A 19,813-nucleotide genomic window follows, 5' to 3' on the forward strand; every position below is an offset into this window, starting at 1 on the left:
AGTTATGGCCAAAAAACGGGAAAGAAAAAATGCATGCAGCCCTATGGAAAGTGAAACCGAGCTATATAACGCGTTCATTTGCAAGTAGGCGCACCTGCCTTAGTCCGTTGAAAAGGACAGGCTGAGAGGACACCTGAATGGTCCTGATCCAATGAATGCAGCCCCAAGAAAACACCCAAGAAGGAGGTCCCTCCCTCCCAGCTGCAAGTGTATTGAGCCCTATGGAGAGCAAACCTAAGCCATGTGGCCGCATTTACTTGTGAGTAAACTTGTGATCAGGCCAGGCAAAGAGGAATGTGAGGACAACCAGAATGGTCCTGATCCGATGGAACTGGAGCTCAACAAATGCTCCAGAAGGCAGGCAGCATCCCCCCCCCCCCACTAAAAAGGTAAAAAAAAAAAGCTTGAACTAGAGGAATGTTTTCTATTTTGCACTTGTAAAGCCAGGTGGGTCTTTACCTTGACATGCTTGAAATAGAAGAACTTTAAACTGGGCACTGGGGAGGGCTGGAAATCTCACTGATTCTTTGGGGGGGGTATTATTGCAGGCAGACTTCAGAGAAAATTCACTTGGTGGGACGGGACTGGCTGCCCCCCCCCCCCCGTTTAATTATTTGTTTTATTTTAATTTAATTATTTATAATTATTTATTTTAATTTGCTTGATGTTGTCACTTCTGGCCATGACATCACTTCCAATGGGTCCCGGACAGATTGTCATTCTAAAAAGTGGGTCCTGTTGCTAAAAGTTTGAGAACTGCTGCAATAAGGCGTTAGTAAGTTGACACGAGGTGTGTGTGTGTGACTCTACAAGTTTTCAAAATCACTAAAATCAGAGTTTGGAGGAATAATACCATCATGTTATATATCGATCAATGCGTAATTTCATGCAGAATGCAATGGAACAAACCACATTGAAATAACTGTACTCTGTCAAAAGGTACAGCCAAAAAACCAGTGGGGCGGGGCGATGGTATATCACCACGCCCACCACCTGGGGTGTTGCCCCACCCACTGCATGGCGTGACGTGCATGCCTTCCGCACTGGGTGACGCAAATCCTAGTGACGCCACTGCCAAGCAGCCCAGTGTAATGCTGGATGGCCTGGGAGCAGGGTTAGGATATGGCAGAGGAGGCCTCTGCCAATCCTGCCCAACTTGGGCCTGCTCCCACTCCCTTTCTGCCCTCCCCTGCTCAGAAAGGTCACCTTTGAAATGCTCTCCCTCCACCGCCTCCCAGCTCCTGCACTTCTCTGCAGTGTACTTACCTTTGCTGGCAGCCCTGGGACAGGATGTGGCACTGGTGGGTGTTGCAGGCTGTTGCATAGCCAACTCTCGAGTAGCCACAAGCAATGCCTTATGGCATGTTTGTGACATTCTAGACCAGAGGAGTGGTGCCTGTGCCAGTGGAAGGGTGAGTTTGGATTGCACTCTCCAAGTACGTCACAAAATTCAGACAGGGTGAGGCAGGGGAAAGCAGTGGATTTTTGTAAAAGGTAAGCCTAACATGGAATGGTGTTTCATGGTTCTGTAGATCCTAACCACAAAGTACAGTTTGTTTTTTGTTTGTTTGTTTTTAAATAAAGCACTTAGAACGTTTGAACCTCAATTCTAAACATGGTACTCAGAAAGTCTTGTTGATTTCAACTGAGCTTATTTCCATATAAGTGCACTTAGGAGTATTTGTATTCTAAGCTTCATATTCTACTGTGATTTTAGTACATACTGAAAGCAACGTCGGGTGCTCCATTGTGGAGTAGAAATGATTTAAATAATTAAATAAATACATGTAAACAATGTAGAGTTTTACTCTAGAAAGTGATCTGGACAATTCTGGTCCTACCAGCTAACTATAGCTACCAACCATGAACAGCAGGCCACCAGCAGCTCAGTAAGCTTCTTGATTTTGCTGTCTCCCTGGAACTGCTGAATCAAGGTAGTGGCAAGAACCTGGTAGGCCTTAAGGTATGATTGGTGGGCTTCACTCAGCTCGCTGGGAAGCCACCAGTTATACAGTTGTTGGCATCCTTCAGTCTCGGAAGACTATGGTATCGCACTCTGAATAGTGTTCTGGAACAGAGTGTCCTCTCCAGTGCGCAAAGCCTGGGTAAAGTAGGTATGGAGGATAGACAGTTACCCATGCAGCAAATCCCCCCTCTCCACATCGCTGAAATGGTCCAATGGAAAGGCAGAAGCCAATACGGTTGGTTCCAGCGGCGTCGCAGGAGTTGCCAGAACGTGACTGTGTTCAGCCATGAACTGCCTCAGGGACTCCAGCTCCGGATTTTGCCTCAAGGTTGACTCCTGAAGCCTTTTCCATAACTGGATGTAGCCGCAAGGCAGCGGAGGTTTGGGATCAGAGTTTTCCTTCTCTCAGATGAGCTGCCTTCCCAGGCTAATGAGTCCCATCTACCCGGTGGATGGGTAGATGTTATACAGTAAAGTTATACAGTACTACTTTAGAAATATGCAAACTTGCTCAGAGTAATTTCTAAAGCCGTGGGGCTGAGCTTCTGCCCTCACTGGTGTAGTCAGGCCCTATGAGAGAAATTTTAGCAGGGGGTACAAAGTTTCTTCTGGGCCCCTTCCCAAAGGGTCTTCCCAATAGTCTTTGGAGCTCAGGTCTACTAGGTTTCTTGATGCAGAGCCCAGATCTACCTGAACAAGCGGCATTGGCAGCTAGATACAGTAATATGGAAAAACAAACACACTCCTAAGTCTCTCCAAAATTTTTGAAATACAGAAAATCAATTGCACGAAATTAGCATCATCGTATTTAGGCTCACACTAGAATGGATCAAAATGAACTTGTGCAGTAGCTGTAGTCCCACAGTTTGGTCTCTGAGCTTCTATACGCTCCTTCATGGTTATGGGATCCACAAGACAAAGAGCTACAGGCCAGTTTTCTCCCAGATTTGACACTATATTAAGGAGGGTCATGGATGCTTTCCTAGGCCTGGTGTGTATGGCTTGCAGCAGCAACTAACACTGCATGCACGTGGTTGTGCCCCAGCATTATGCACTGGCAGCGAGTTCAGGTGAGATAAGAAAATGTCACATCCCAGGAACTTTCTGGGCCCCCTCCTTTGGCTCCTGGGCCCCCTTTCTAACCCTGGGCCTGGATACAAATTACCCCCTTTACCCCCCTCTCTTAGGCCCTGGCTGTAGTGACTGGAATCCCAAAGTAGAATATCTGAAAGGCATGTTAGAATGCAAGTACTGTATTATCCATTTGCTTTCCTATATTTGTTGTTAGCCATGGCAGTTTGTGGCTTGTGCAATGTGCCCTTTCACCTTTCCACTTGTGTGCCCATAGTTCTATCTGCATGACCCAGGTGCTAGGTCATGATTGGTTAGTGCATTAATTAGAACCCCATCTTCTGATGCGGTGGTGTGTGTGTGTGTGGGGGGGTGTGTGTTCTTTCACTTAAGTCTTTTGCAGGTCATGATCAGGGGCAGGACTAACCCATGAGCCCAGAATTCTGACTATACTCTGCTTCGCCCCTGCCATGATTCTGACTCCATCCACTTTTGCCCTTTTCACTGGTGGAGTCCTACTGGTGTAAGGTTGACTGTATCATAACAAAATTGCTACACCAACATAAATCCTCTAGACTGGTGGAATGTTTCGAGGTAGCAAAATGCTAGCAGCTATGCTATTCTTGTCCTGCTAGCATAACCGAAAGAGAGTTTTGTGTTGTAAATGGCTCATTCTTATTGCATTTAAAAGAACGTATCTTTGGGGGGAAGGAGGCCTGAGGAGATGTTTAAGGAGATGTCTAAATGGCTCCTGGGTGTTGGTGGCGCTTATATTTTGTGACAATGGTATAATGCCCTTCACTTCTGTGGGACATCCTGCCATCATAAATCTCTCCAGAAGATGTCAATACAAGTCTGCAACAGAGCATATTACAATGTCAGAACTGCACTAAATCAGTCTGTGGAGATGTCAAGGGGATAGTTACAAAATCAAGACAAAATGAAATGGTGTCAGTGCAAGTCTGTGGAGACTACATTATCATGTCAAAACAAATGGAAATAATGTGGAACTTACATTGCTGCTAATAAACTATTTAAAATGCAGAGGGGGTTGTGGCAGAAAACTCCCCCCTCCCTTCAATTAAACAGTGGGGATTCTGGGATTGGAGGCTATATTTATTAATGTACATCTGGTGTTGTTTGGGCCAGAGGGTTAGATTGTGCTGCTGGCTGAAGTCCTGACTGTCACCTTTGCTCATGCTGACACATTCAAGTAGCCTACTCAGCAAGAAGCCTCATTAATTCCAGAGAGACTAGTCATGAGAGGAGATACTCGTCAGCGTAAAAATGGTAGAATATGGTCAGAACTGAAGAAAGGTGATATTTCTTTCACACTTGACCCCATCTAATTTAAGTAGGTACTTGGTTTTTTCCAAAGCCAAGGAAATGAGGACGGGCATTTTGCGGGGCCCTTATTAGCAGGAGAAGTGAAAAGGGTGCCAACTGTGACTCATTTATTACCAGTGTTCTGTGGAAGTATGGAAGGCAACAGAGATCATTAGGCAGACTAAGGTGGACATCTGGAACAGAAGATAATCAACAGTGTGATAATTCAGCATTGCATTTTTGCACTGGGATTCCATTTTCATTGCCAGCTCCAGTGTGACAGCTGCCAGGGCTGCAAGTGGAGGTGGTTAGAGAATGACAGATGGCATGTATGGAACTCTGTCTGCATGGAGTTTTAGCACATTGCCACCTGTGGAACTTTTCACACATTTGCTAAAATGCAATGGCCACAATTCAGCTGTAAGCTGTGTGATAACTAATCACACTTAACAACCGGATGTACTTCTGCATCATAAGATGCATCAGTCAGTTCAATAAGCCTAGAATGAGCATGGTTATGTAAGTGCTCTAGATATACATCTGCAGTGAGCATAGGCATCTGCCTATGTGCCCAGATTTCTGTTGCTGGGCTGAGTTATGGTTCCTTTGCACAAAGTTCTACATGCACAGTGGTCCCTCACACAGCTCGACATTCCAAAATGCTGCTGTTGTTGTTTTTTTTACTCCAGTGAGAATTACAGTAGAATTTTGGCACAGCTCATGTTTATATAAAAATGGTGATCTCAATTGCAGATAATTTGTATCTGAACTGCTTTATAATCACAACACACACACAAATGTCCTGGAGGGGAACTGCCACAGGGCTGCCAATCCCCATTGCAAAATTAATGCATAGAAATCTACAGAAATGGAAAAGAAGTAACCTGAAGCAAAAAAAAAAAAGAAGACACAAGTGTCACAGAATAACAGAACATAAAAAAAAATGTACACTGTCTACCAAGATGGACAAAGTACCTCTCAGATAACAATGAAACAAAACTAAGAAATTAACTATTCAATTCTTATAGTATAATAAGTACTATTATATCAGTATAATGGAAGCAAAAATGCCTGTGTGTCTAAAGGACAATGTTCCGTAATTGTTCTGCAAATGTGCTCCAATACACTTTAACCCCTATTAAAAAGATATTTGTAAAAATGAAGGGATGTGATATCCCAAATGATAAAGAAGCCATTAAAAAGAGTAAGCTAATACACACACTTTCCATTCACTGTAGTCTGGTATCCCCTTCCTTCATCATCCTTCTTTGTAGACTTCTTTTGGACAGGCATCAATGTGTACTGAAACTCATTTGTAGCAAGTATATGAAACATCTTATGGGAAGAGAATGATGTTCTTTGAACACACAGACACTTTTGTATTACACTATTTAAAATACCTCCTGCTACTTTTCTGGTACAAAGTGGTATCCAAGGTGGATTTAGTTAGCAACCTTCAGTCTCGAAAGACTATGGTATCGCGCTCTGAATGGTGGTTCTGGAACAGCGTCTAGTGTGGCTGAAAAGGCCAATTCGGGAGTGACAATCCCTTGCACACTGGAAGTAAGTGCAGTCTGTCCCTGGTCTGTCTCCCTGGCTATGGACCTTCCTTCTTTGCCTCTTTGCCTCAGTCTGTTGGCCAAGTGTCTCTTCAAACTGGGAAAGCCATGCTGCACAGCCTGCCTCCAAGCGGGCCGCTCAGAAGCCAAGGTTTCCCACCTGTTGAGGTCCACTCCTAAGGCATTCAGATCCCTCTTGCAGATGTCCTTGTATCGCAGCTGTGGTCTACCTGTAGGGCGCTTTCCTTGCACGAGTTCTCCATAGAGAATATCCTTTGGAATCTGGCCATCATCCATTCTCACAACATGACCGAGCCAACGCAGGCGTCTCTGTTTCAGCAGTGCATACATGCTAGGGATTCCAGCACGTTCCAGGACTGTGTTGTTTGGAACTTTGTCCTGCCATGTGATGCCAAGGATGCGTCGGAGGCAGCGCATGTGGAAAGCGTTCAGTTTCCTCTCCTGTTGTGAGCGAAGAGTCCATGACTCGCTGCAGTACAGAAGTGTACTCAGGACACAAGCTCTGTAGACCTGGATCTTGGTATTTACCAAGGTGGATTAATAAAAAATAAAATAGCAATAAATGAATAATCAACAGGACATAAGACAATGTCAGTACATCAGTCTTTTCCACAACCATTGAACAAAGCAAAACCAACAACCCTTCAAATTTACAATAACAACCACTGTAGAAGCCTATATAATATTAAAACAAGCTCAGCAAGGGCCAAGCATTTAGGTAAACAGAGCAGGACTCACCTGGTCCCTCAAAGAACCAGACGGCAGTCCCCTGAATGTGTGTTCCACAGCAAGGGATATAACTACAGCAGTAGTTCTTAAACTCTGGGAGAGTTTGAGAGCCACTAAGTTCTTGCGTGGGCGGGAGGGGGGAGGCAGCAGGGGCGGGGGGAGGAAGCGGTGCGATCCCCAGGCCTGCGGGCCCTGCCCCTGTTCTCTTAAGGGGCAGGGGCAGCCTGGAGGCAGGGAGGAGGCAGCGGCGCGATCCCCAGGATCGTGCCACTCAGGGGGGCTGCAGGGGCTTGGGTACACATACGCAAGCCCCTGCAGCCTCCTGGGGGTACGGGGAGCCCGGTGCGACCTGCAGCAAGACTCCCCGCAGCAGTGAAAGTGGATGCGGAGTGATCGCGCCCCACTTTCACTGCTGCAGAGAGCCCTACTGCAGGTCGCGCCAGGCTCCCCGCACCCCCGGGAGGCTGCAGGGGCTTGGATACATGTACCCAAGCCCCTGCAGCCCCCCTGAGCGGCACGATCCTGGGGATCGCGCCGCTGCCTCTTCCCTACCTCCAGGCTGCCCCCGCCCCTTAAGGGAGCAGGGGCCAGGGCCCGCAGGCTGGGATGTTGCGACACCCCAGTTTGAAAAGCCCTGAACTACAGGAAAGACTCTCTCTCTCTCTTTCTCTCTCTCTCTCTGGGAGTCACCCATCTGAGCTCTGAAGACCTAGAGATGGGTCAATCATAATGGTCTCAGGAGCTGTTTTATACAGGAGAAGGCAGTACACTTTCAAAGTTTATTCCTCTGCATTATCAATTGATTTCATTATTGTTTGTGTAGTACTCTTACCAACTTTCGTTTTGATGAAGTAATTGCAGAATCACAGCTTTCACAGCACAAAATGAAATTCTTTCTAAGGGCACATAACTAAGTTCTTTCTTATTTTTTACGTGAAAAAATCTTTTCAGTTATTGGATCAAAATTAAGCTGGTAAAGTGAAAACACTTCTGGTATCAACCTTGAAAATGTTTCACCAACAAAGACTTGTAGGAAAGGAAGAGCTCTTAAAAAGGTACCTTAATTTATTAACCCTCACAAAAACATGCCACTTTAATAGGGTAACACACTTCCCAATACTTGATATGTCACCTTGTGCCCCCTTTGTTAACTTTCTTGTTTTCAGAGTTTTTCAGATTGTTTTTTTAAATGGCTTCAACACCAGTTTAAAAAGAAATGTCTTGAACCTAGATATAAGAAAAGCATGTAAGTGCACCTGGGATCACATGTGTAGCAGGCAAAGGAAGGTAATCACAATCTAGGTTACAAGTATGTTCCCTCACAGAGTGCCCATGGCTTTTGGGGATGGACTTGTAAAAAGCATTGTTTAAATCTCCCTTGCCCAGGCCATTTAAAAATGATAGCACAAGAAAACAGTATTCTTCAACAGCTATGCATCTGTACTTATTTTATTATCTTCATATGGGTTTCATTTTCTCTGGGGATATTTATAGGGTAAGAATAAAAGCAGAAAAACATGGTGTCATACTGCAGGGAAAAAAAGAGTAACCACCATATCTTGTAACCACCAATATAAAAAAAAAACTGTTTCTGGTTCCTGAAGTGATTTCCTATAATGGAAGTTGACTCTACAACTATTACATAGTTGTTGCCAAAGTTTTCTAACAGCTTTCTAACTCTGAACACACACAATTAATACTGGACTGCAGCAAAACAATTTAAATAGCACATTCCATAATGTCAAGCTGGTGTGATCACAATTCATGTGATAAACTTCGGATGTTCAGTTAATAAAACACAAATATTATGATTTAGGGTTATTTTCAACTGTAGTAGTCATGAGACAGCTCACATTCATAATCAGTGTAGAGTAGCCGATCAAGTGTACTGAGATCAAGGATCAAATCCCCATGCAGTCATGAAGCTGATTGGGCAAATTATTTCTCATCATAATCACCCCACACTATTACCAAAGGTCCTCCGACTCTGAGCAACAGCTTTTCAGGAGGCTTAGGGAGGAACATGCCTTGTACTGGTGTATAGCCCACCACCAGTACTCTGGTTGTTACCCAGTATGGAGAATGTGTCCCAAAGTATGATTGGTTACAGTGGGCCCTTGGTATCCATGGGGTACCATGGGGGTATCTCCCTGCAGATACTGAAATCTGTGGATACTGGACTCCACGGAAGGGGTGCATGGTGCCATAATTATTCACCTGGAGGCTGCACCTGGCCCTCCCGATGTTGCACCAGCCTCCAGCTCTACAGCCTTCTGAGGAGGCCATCCCAGCCTCCTCAGAAGGTCTCCCAAACATGACTAGAAACCACTTCTGGTCATATCTGGGAGATGTTCTGAGGTGTGGCCCTCTGAGACCCTCTGCAGCGTGGGCTTGGCATCCACAGATGCCCAAATCTGCAGATGCCAAGCCAGTGGATAAGGGAGGCCCACTACATAAGTGATCAAAACTGTCCTACCTAATGGTATCCCTTCAGGAAACTTCAGGGAAATCTATTCACAGAACTGATATGTAGGATGTTTCAAATGCATATTTCCACATCTGTCTGTCTGTCTGTCTGTCTGTCTGTCTGTCTGTCTGTCCGTCCCCCACCCTGGAAAATAATTGGTGAAAATCAAAGCCTACTCCCAAATCTTCTGTTATACAAATGTAACTAACAAACCAAAAAAAAACACCTCTCAATTTTCACTGCTGGCTGAGATTTGGTGATTATATACCTTCAAAACCAGTAATTATCCCTGAACAAGCACTTTTCAAAATATCAACGTTAAAACATTTCAGCATTAATCCAGACTAGACTTCTGGACATCTTTATTCAGATTTTTCTATATTAACTTCAATCATTGACCTTGAAGGAAGCACAGGTATGGAGCTCTAAATTTCCCTAGCATCATGTAAGTGTAATAGGACACTGAGAATCTGCTGGACACATAATCCTGATTCACTCAGGAGCCCCTAAACAAGTCTCCATGTGGTTGAAGCTACCAGGTGATTGTAGAAAGTAAAGGTTCTATAGGTCCCTGTAGATTATCCCATCCCAGCCATTTCAGTTGTGATCCTTGCCCCGGTCACTCATCTACCCTTCCTATGGCAGTACCTGGCTTCTTTTCTAATGCTACAGTTCCAAACATGCATACTGACATCTCATGGAATACAGTGGAACCTGCATTCAGGCAGGGGAAACAAAACTTTACCAGACCCACAGCCCTGTGGGCACCGCAGCTACTGCTGGGATATCCCGGGGGAAGGGAGCATTTGCTCCCTTTCCCTGGGCAGAACAGTAGCAGGCAGCAATGGGTGTCCTTGTCTTGGCACCTGTTTTTGAATGGGTGCAGCATTGAGGAGGCCTGTGTTGGGCTGCCCAGCAGAGGTTTAGGATTTGGTGGGACAGGCCACTGTACCCGCCCCCTTGTGGGCCTGATCCTGCCCTCCCTCCACCCTTCCTCTGCCCCATTCTGCCCATTCCCTGCCTCTTCCCTTGCCCCAAAACACCACCAGCCAGTGCTGCAGAAGTGCTGGCCAACTGGCCATCTTCCTGGCACTGAGGCACAGTGCTTACTGGCACTGGCCCAGCGCCAGCATTCCCTACTCCCTGGGTGCCTTAAACATGCCATTTATGACACCCAGAGTGGGTGTTGAGCAGCAGAGCTGGCTGTAACAGAGTTCAGGATTGGGATTCTAGTGAGTTTAAAAAAAAAAAAAGTCCAAGGATTCAAACAATTTGTTTTAAGCTTTGAAAAAAAAGCAGGGAGCCTTTGCTGGAAATCCTAACTTGTACTGGAACAGGCAGGTTGGCTGGCCTGTGCTCTATTCAGTGCAAATTTGTGGCTGGCTATGGCTTAGCCTGAGGCTGTGACTTGGCCTGAGGCAAGGGGAAATAATTCCCCTTACCCCATGAAGAGTCGCAGCAGCCCTTATTGGTCTACTCGGATCTGCGCCACCTGATGATGTGGCACAAAGCTGAGCAGCCCAGAGCTGCCCAGGAATGGGCCTAGGATAAGTACCATATCCTGGCCCTGCTTCCCAATCCCCACCACCCACCTTTCTCCACCCTGGAACACCTCCTCCCTCTCTTCCCCATGTCTGAGCTCAGCTGGCACTATCTTCAGAGTGGTGGAGGCTGGATGCAGCCTCCACAGGCCAGTGCACAACCTTGTGCCGGCCCAGCTAACTCTGAACTGGGCACAAGCATTCTTTACAGCACATCTGTGACCTTCCTGGGCTGGTGCAAGGGACTTGTGCTGGTCCAATGAGTGCTTAGGATTGCACTGTAAAGTATTAAGAGAGGTAGTTTTTTTATTGCTTCAGGGGGCACGTTCTGAGGGCTCCCTATTTGAGTGGGGGAAGGAGGAGTGAGGTATTTTTTTTAAAAAAATATTTCTGGAGGGGGTAGAGCGTGAGAGTGGTTTTTTTTCAGGTTTTAAGGGGGAAGGGGGCGAGTGAGTGTGCTTTCATGTGGCTCTGCCTCCCCGGGCCATCACTGCCTAGTAAACATTTATAGAGTTGTTCTGCAAGAACAGCAATAAAAAAGGATATGAGATTGCTTGCTGCAACAGCTCTGTGCCTAAGAAGAAGCCAGATTTTGCTTGAGAAAGGTTGAGTGAAAAACTGATACTTCTGAGAGAAGGTTAAAAGGGATGTCTCCAGGGGGCTGATACAGCTGCTGGAACCCCATTTGCTGTAATCACCTGGAGACTCCTCGTCATGTGGACCCTTGTCTATATTCTTTGAATCAGAACAGAGAATTCTGGATCTTTGGCCAACATTTGGGGGAAAAAAATAAAAAATAAAAACTTGTGTCCCTCAATTATACTCACCTGCCTTCTGTTCCCTGACAAACAAACATGAGTGGCTTTGATAAAACTGTTGAGATTTGTGACATCATGACACTAGCTGACCCTTAATTCAGCTGAGGAACTTGCCTTCTCAAATTAGATTGGTCAAGCATCCAGTCCATTGGAAGGCAACAGCAGGAGGTCATTGTCTTCTCTTGTTTAGCAATTATGAAAGAGGTTTTTCAGTCATGTTTTGTTGCCAACCCTACCCAGCATGCACCAGAAAGCCTTGCACAGCCTGTAAACTCTCCAATATCCGATTTCACTTTAAAAAAATAAAGTTATTGTGAGTTAAGAATGCAGCACTTACACAGGCAGTTACCCAAGCTGAAACTGACCTTGGCAGTATGGAACAGGGCAATCTTTCCATGAGAATAAGCACTTCTTGAACAATTTCTCCAATCTACAAGGCGAAAACAAACTCTTTGTCAACATCAAGCATGCATGTTTCTCTTCCAATTACGTTTTGCCTTTTGAACCAAACATTGGGAGGGGGACATTGCCAATGAAATTTTACTCCCTGTTTCTGCTCGCTCCCCTATCTCTCCTCTGCAATATTAGTGTTCATTGAAGCAGCAAAACATCTTGTTCCAAGACCATATCTTTGTCAAATTTTTGATCGTGTTTCAGTGCCATAGGGAAACCGTTAGCATCTATTGACCTTCAGCAATAAGTATTTTAGTGGTCTGGCATTCAAATAGGTTGGTCCAAGCCTGAAATGTGAATCACAGTTCTTTCTGAGAGAGTGTGCTGAACAAAAACAGTGTTTACAGCATGCAGTAGGATAACACCAGGCCCAGAGGCTGATGAGTCCAAAAAACATAAAGGGAACTTTACTGGATCAACCAAAAGGTCAGTCTTGTCCAGCATTCTGTTTTCAGATGTGGCCAACTAGATGTTTCTGGGAAACTTACTGGCATGAAAGTAACAACCCTCAACAGATGTTTGGCCCAAGCACCTGCTATTTAGCACCATTCTTCCTCTGAATATGGAGTTTGCATTCATATCTGTTGATATGTTACAGATATGATATCTGTTAACTTCCATGGATTTGTAGCACTGAATTCTATAAGGTAACTTCATATGGTGTATCAGTCCTGTGTGTGTCAGTCCTGAACTTACTATCTGCCATTTTTACTGGGGTTTAGGTTTTTAGGAGAGAGGGAGATAAATTTCTACATATCCATCCTCTTTCTTCATACCACTCATAATTTTATAAATCTCCAACAAGTACCCTTTAGCTGTCTGTATAAAAAAGGTCATAGTTGCTTCAGCCATTCATCATAACCAACATGCTCCATTTTCTGTATCTTTTCCAGTGCTAGGATATTCATTTATTTTAAAACTTTTATAAGCCTCCTTTCTCTTTTGTAACAAAAAGCCCAAGGCAGCTAACACCAACATAAACATTAAAATACAATAAAGCTCTATAAAATACAAGGATAGTCTTTTACCTATCTGGAATAACTTGATCTGTATATAATACTCCAAATGCGGCCATGCCACCAGTGTATTAAATGTATTATGATAACACTTCGTCCTCTGTGACCAAGATTTATACTGGAGCTTACTGAAAAGCTATTGAATCATCCTCTATATTAGACTGGTTTCAATGGATATAGACAATAACCACTATGATTTAAAACTTATTTACTTAAGGAAAATGAAAGAAGAAACAAATGCAGGCTGATTGAAATTTTTTTTTTTTAAATGAATTGAAGCACTTTTGTTCCAGAGAATGTATATCCCTACATATTGTTTCTTCTGTAAGAGTTAAATATATGCAGGTATTTGTAATAATGCTTTATGCATTGCTGCCTGACACCAGTATACCAAGTAAACTGTTATGTGCAGCTTCTCAATTATATGATTGCATTGGTGAGGATTTAGACCAGAGACAGAAAGAAAACATACAGCATAGAAGTTTGCAATCTCTATTCACAAGTACCCTTCCCTGCCCCCCTCCATTGGCCAGGTATTTTGTTGTTAGACTGCATTAAAGCAACTCTGATCCCTTGATACAGTCTCTTCATGACTGAAGGCATTTTACGTAGCCTCTATTTGTGCAGTGCTGAGCCTCTTCAATCATCTTTCCGCCTGAAATAGACAGCACAGCTACTGGATCATGGTTTGGGCATTATCTTATGAACAGCTAAACAAACTTGCCATTCCCCTGTCACAAGGGCAAAACACACATATATTATATACACTCAGTAGTTCTAGATGTGTATATATATATATATATATATATATATATATATATATATATAGATAGATAGATAGATAGATAGATAGATAGATAGATAGATAGATGCTTGCAATGGCACCGTATTTACCATGTGTAAAAAGCCATTTTTCCTGCTAGACATTTGTTTGAAGTGTGGAAGAAAATATTGTGGTTCACACTGTGGAAGGCAACAGAGGTTAAAAGGAGATACATCTATTTCCATTCGAGTTCTTAATAACGTGAGAAATATTAACTGTGCTGCCAGCTTCCTCAGGTAATGAGTTAAAATGGTTCTCCTTAAGGATATGAGAAGAAAAATTCTTCCACAAGTTTTATTGATGAAGCAATCTCACAGTCCTATAATACATTTGTTCTCCAGTTGTTTTCATGATCCTGCTCATGCAAGAACATGGAGAAGAGGAAAATCTTTCGATTTTGTTTTACTTTTCTCACAGTTTCTACTGTAAGGTTGAAAGCACCAATTCCATGAGCTGATGACTGTTTCAAAATGCAGAAAGGCTCCTTTGGGTCCAACCTGATACTTTTCAAATAGTTCACACTGTCAGACGTTTCTGCAGACTATAATAACAAATAAATTGTTGAAGCAAGTAAATGAGAGGGGAAGAAAAGTTGAAAATCCTGCAGAAAAGGGTTTCACTTGATTATCTGCATTGCTTTTTCTACCAGCAGAATCACCATGGACAACCAGAGGGAGAACCAGAGGAAGAATACAAGGATACTACTAGTCATGAGTGGTTGATGGGAGTAATGCAACACTTGGCTGCACTTAGTTGTCACACTGCAAATTGTAGCAGTGACATTTACTGCAGAGGTTGACTGTGCAGTTCTCTGTTCTGACTTCTAAATGATACTCGTGAGGTCTTGTGAAGTTTGTACCTGACAGAGATTATGACAGTGTTCTGGTAATATAAAATAAGAACAGGGCTGACATTTGGTGTCATGGCATCACATACCTGACTCTTGTTTTTGTGAACATGCTAATATTTTATTGAAGGTATCCACAATATCCAGCAAGAAAATTAAATACAGTGGTTAACATATACCACGTCTTTCAGAAGTTTACAATAAATGCCTTGTTAGGAGGATTCATGAAGCTAAACTGATAGTGGGAAAAAGCCCTTATAATGCCACAAATCCTTATGTCCCTCTAACACTTGGGTTATCCATTTTAACCCTCACTTTCCTTTCAGCAGCATAACTACCTTGGTCATTTTGTGCTGGCTTTAACATTCACATTATCTGTTCTGTACAATATGTGAAAGTTATATAGCTTTGTAAAGATGCATTTTTGCAGACTCAGGGCCCTCACAAATACTTCACCTGGTTCCTTTTAGTAACTGTGGAAAAAAGTCAGCTAATGCTGACTTCACATAAATTAAAGCAGTCAGGAGATTCTTCAGCAAGTATAGAAATGGAAATGGAACAAGGAAAGACAACGGCTTCTGTTTGTTAGACCTGATGTCCTCATGCAACCTGTTCCACAGCAACTCCCTTTTTGAAAAGCCAGAACATCGAAGATGGACCTGGCGAAGCTCTAATGGATCTACCCATTTGGAGCTGACCAACCAAAGATGGAGTCTCCTGGATACTACCATTCTGCCTTCATTCATTAGACTGTGGATCCAATCACCGGCTCCTTCGTGCCAAGATCCATCTCAGTGTCCACTTCTTCAAATGTGACAGTCACCATCAAGCTCCAATCTGCTGCCCTCAATACAGTGAGACAGTTTTGGAATTAACAATGAACAACTATCCATGGAAGATGATCAAGGACCCCACAGGAGACTATGAAGAGCTGGCCAAGGGACTCATCCACTGTGCAGAAAAAGCCATTAAGAACTTAAAATTAGAAGAGGGATGGCTGAACATGAAAGCCAAGGAACTTCTGAAGAGTCGAGGAGAAACCAGAAGAGATCCAGCGGCCACTCTTGCAGAAGACCATCATCAACAAGGCCTGCCATGTTGCTGTTAAAAAATCCATTGCTGAGTACAGGAAGAAGAAACTCTTCTCAACTGCTGCTCAGTGAGGTAGTCTGAAACGCTGTTGAAGAGACCTTACCGACCAACGACTCGTTACCACCTGCCTGAAAAGGACAGCACCAGAAGCCCGAGAACCACAAGAGCAGACAAAGAACGCATCGTGGTGAACTTCTACACAGAGCTATACTGATCCACTACACCTGTCCCAAGGTGTGCCTCTCCAAAGGACGAGAAGCCACCACCCATCCTCACCTGCAAAGTCAAGAAAGCTATTTAGTCGCTGAAGAAGGGAACAGTCACTGAAGCGCCGGAACCCAACGGAATCTCTGTGGACCTTCTCAGAGCAGGAGGCGAAAATATCTACAAACTGCTGGCCTTCCACTTTAACTCCTATCTGGAAACTGGGAATATCCCTGACCAATGGAAAAACTCAAAGATGGTCCTGATCCACAAGAAGGGCGACAAAGAAGACATTGGCAACTAGAGGCCAATTGCTTTGCTATCAATGCCCTACAAAGTCTTTACCAAAATCATCCTGAACTGACTGGAGTCAACATTGGACACATACCAGCCAGCTTCCAAAAGGGCTTCTGCTGCATGAATCATATCCATACCATTATCCAGCTGATCGAGCAATGTGAGTACACTGAAAGCAAAAGAGACTTGCATGAGTGGTTCACAAGAGAGCATGGAAACAAGCCATACTGGAAACTGGCCTTGCCCTGGCCTATCTAGCCCAGCTTTCTGCATTTCTGTTTCCCATAGAAAGCAGCATAAGGTAGACACCACTACATTGGAGAAGCAGCACAACACAGCAGCATTAACCATCTCACATCTGATAAATGATTTCAAGGCTACACCACTGTAGCAAGCAAACCCATACTTCTGGGCATGGTGAAAACCACAAGGCCAGCAAAAGAAGCATGTGTGAATCAACCTAAGGCAAGGCCAATTTTCTTTCCAGCTTTCTTTATCTCTTTTTCCCACAGATAGCTGCCTAAGTGGTAGACTAAATAACAGTGAAGGCCAGGATAGCACAATAGCGTATTACTGAACACAGCACTATAGCAAGCAAATGCATGATTTGTTTATGCAAAACAACAGTAAGGAGCATTGCAGTTAGAGCATTAGAATAAAGCATCAGCAGCAGTACTCATTAAGTTCAGGTCTTCATTTTTTACTGCATATATTAACAGTAGCACAGAATAACAGTGTAATAATATACACCCAATTCCCTGCCTCTCAGCAGATTATGAATGTTTAGTGGCTTCTATTATTAAGAACATAGAAGAGACCCAAAATCTGGATCAGGCCAAAGGCCTGATCTAGTCCAGCTTCCTGTATCTCACAGTGGCCCACCAAATGCTTCAAGGAGCACACAAGCCAACAGCACAACCGGTGTTCTGGTGCCCTGCATCTGGCAATCAGAGGCAGCCTACCTCTAAAACCAAGAGCTTTCACATACCTACTATGACTTGTCACCAGTAATGAACTTTTCCTCCAGAAATTTGTCCAATCCCCTCTTAAAGGCACCTGGGCAAGTTGCCATCACTATGTCCTGCGGCAAAGAGTTCCACAGACTAATTACATGCTGGGTAAAGAAATACTGGCAGGGAAGGGGTGGCTGCAAGACGTTGCCGCTGCTCATTTTCTCAAACATGAAAATAATTTTTCTTTTAAAAAGCCCCATGCACAGGAGTGGGCTCTAAGGGTGCGATCCTAGCCACACTTTCCTGGCAGTAAGCCTCATCGACTATAACAGGGCTTACTTCTGAGGAGTCACGCACAGGAGTAGGCTCTGAGACACTCTGCTTCTGCTTCTTGTCTCCACCTGCACTGCTCACCCCAGCTGCGCCTCTGCTGTGGAGGAAAAGCCTCTCCTGGTGCTGAGTGGGGAGCTGCTCACAGGAAAGGTGGTCTGCAAATCTCTGTGGTCTTTCCTCGCAATGGCTGAGCGGGCAAGGCTGCAGGAGGGCAGCTCATGATTGGCTGGTGATCAGCCAGTGAAGTGCCCTGAGCCATTCCAAAAGAAAAAGCCAGGAGCTTGCTGGACGGTGATCGGCTAAAACGGCTGGAGACTTGGAAAGGGAAGAAAAGCAGGGAATTCAAAAGGAAGGAGCAAGTGCGGGCAGCGAAGGACTTGGAGGGCAGTGGCTGGGGGGGGCGGTCAGGGAGCTGAGGGGGTGGAGGAAAGCCAGCCCACCCTCCCCCCACACCAAGGCTCTAAAAAAAGCCTCCAAGGAGCTGCCAACGCGATATTGCTTTAAAGTGACACGGGCTGTGGGATCGCAGCTTCAGCGCCCCTCTCCAGGCTGCCTGGCCTCAGCACCTGGGGCTTTTGTGCCATCTCCCTCATGCCCAGGCCCGCCAGTGGTCATACGTTAACATTCTAGAACAATGCAACACCAAGACATCAACAACTATTGAACTGTTTGACCAAAAGCTGCACATCCCCACTGAAAAAGGACAGGGCGACACCATCTTCCCTAAGCTCTTCACCGCAGCCCTTCAGCATGCCATGAGCCAACTTGATTGGGACCATAAGGATCCACTGATTGATGGAAAGAAGCTCTCAAACCTAGAGAGGTTTGCAGAGGACATCGTGCTTGTCAGCAATAATACATGGGAAATGCTGAACGAGCTGAATAAGCAGGCAAAGCTATCAGCTTGGAGATGAATATGAAGAAAACCCAGATAATGAACAACCAATGATACGGCAACTGTGACATGCAATTCTGTGGTACCATCCTGGATAAAGCTGACAGCTACATCTACTTGGGATGTGAAGTGAACATGGCCAACGACTTAACGATTGAGATCAGGAGATGAAGAAAAGCTGCGTGGGCCGCCATGGGATCAATCAAAGAAGTCACCAGCCAGATCCAGGATTCGTAGTTGAGAGCCCACCTATTTGATTCCATAGTACTTCCGGCTTTTTGCTATGCCACGGAAACATGGGTCAATAACAAGACCATAGTTACTGCCATGTGAACCACCGACCAGGCACTTGAAAGATGTCTCCTTGAGATAAAACGCCAAAAGCAATGGTAACACGGTCTCAGAAGTTGACCTCTGGCAAGAATCCAAGATTTGTGACCTGGCATTTGCGACCTGGCATTCGCGTACATGGCATCTGCACAGATGGGCAGGACATGTCAACCACCGAACAGACAACTGATGGAGTAACAGAATCACACACTGGATCCGTACCAAATCAAAAGAACCCCTGGTCAACCAGCTACTGGTCAGAAACTTTTTCCAGGTCATTTAAACAACAGGAACAGCCACACTGGACAACAGTTGCACTAGACCAAAAAACATGGAGCAAGTGTGGACCACATTAGAAAGATTGCCAATGAAGATGGACCACCAGTGTATCAATGTATGTATGTATAGAAAGCTGGCAACTAGTGAAAATCTAGCTCTTAAATGACAGATAGCTGGACCTGCAGACACCCCTGCTTTAAGCTAAGAGACAAACTAGCTATTTAACTGTCCCTCCACAGATCCCTTACATTGCCAGAGAGCAGCTTCTTCCCATCTATCTTCATGCCACCTGGATTTAGCTGAAGTTTAAATGGAAGGGGAGATAGAAGAAGAGTCTTCACCTTATTTTCTCTTTTCCTCCTGTACAAAGCTAGCCCCCTATAGCCCAGCTCATTTAAGCCAGTATGTGTTTGCCCTGCCCCACCTTATGTGATAAGGAGCCTTCGGAATGAGCGATGGGGGCACTGTAGTGATGAAAGGAGTGGATAGCTCCCTTACTTAGGTACTCAGAACTAACAACCCAATCCTGAAGGCGGTGGCTCTGGTAGATGCAGTGGTGCCAAAATGGTTACCACTGCATCCAGCAGCACCACCAAGACTGCTGGAGGTCTCCTCAGGGGAAGGGGAGTTTTGTCCCTTTCCCCTGGTGAAAGCCCCAAACTCCACAATGACGCTTCTCAAGTCTGCACCAGCTATTTTGCCAGCATAGACTTGAGACACTCCGTGCCGGGCTGGAAGGCCCAACACAAAGTTCAGGATATGGCTGAGCAGAGCTCTGCTGGTCTCACCCTTT

General features: G+C 44.7%; 1 pseudogene; it reads left to right on the plus strand.

Annotated features, from left to right (window-relative positions):
• Window positions 1-15,231: 15,231 nt before the first annotated feature.
• Window positions 15,232-16,488, plus strand: LOC136645109 (uncharacterized; annotated as a pseudogene).
• Window positions 16,489-19,813: the final 3,325 nt, after the last annotated feature.

The sequence above is a fragment of the Tiliqua scincoides genome, chromosome 3 (genome assembly GCF_035046505.1).
Source record: "Tiliqua scincoides isolate rTilSci1 chromosome 3, rTilSci1.hap2, whole genome shotgun sequence".
NCBI lineage: Eukaryota > Metazoa > Chordata > Lepidosauria > Squamata > Scincidae > Tiliqua > Tiliqua scincoides.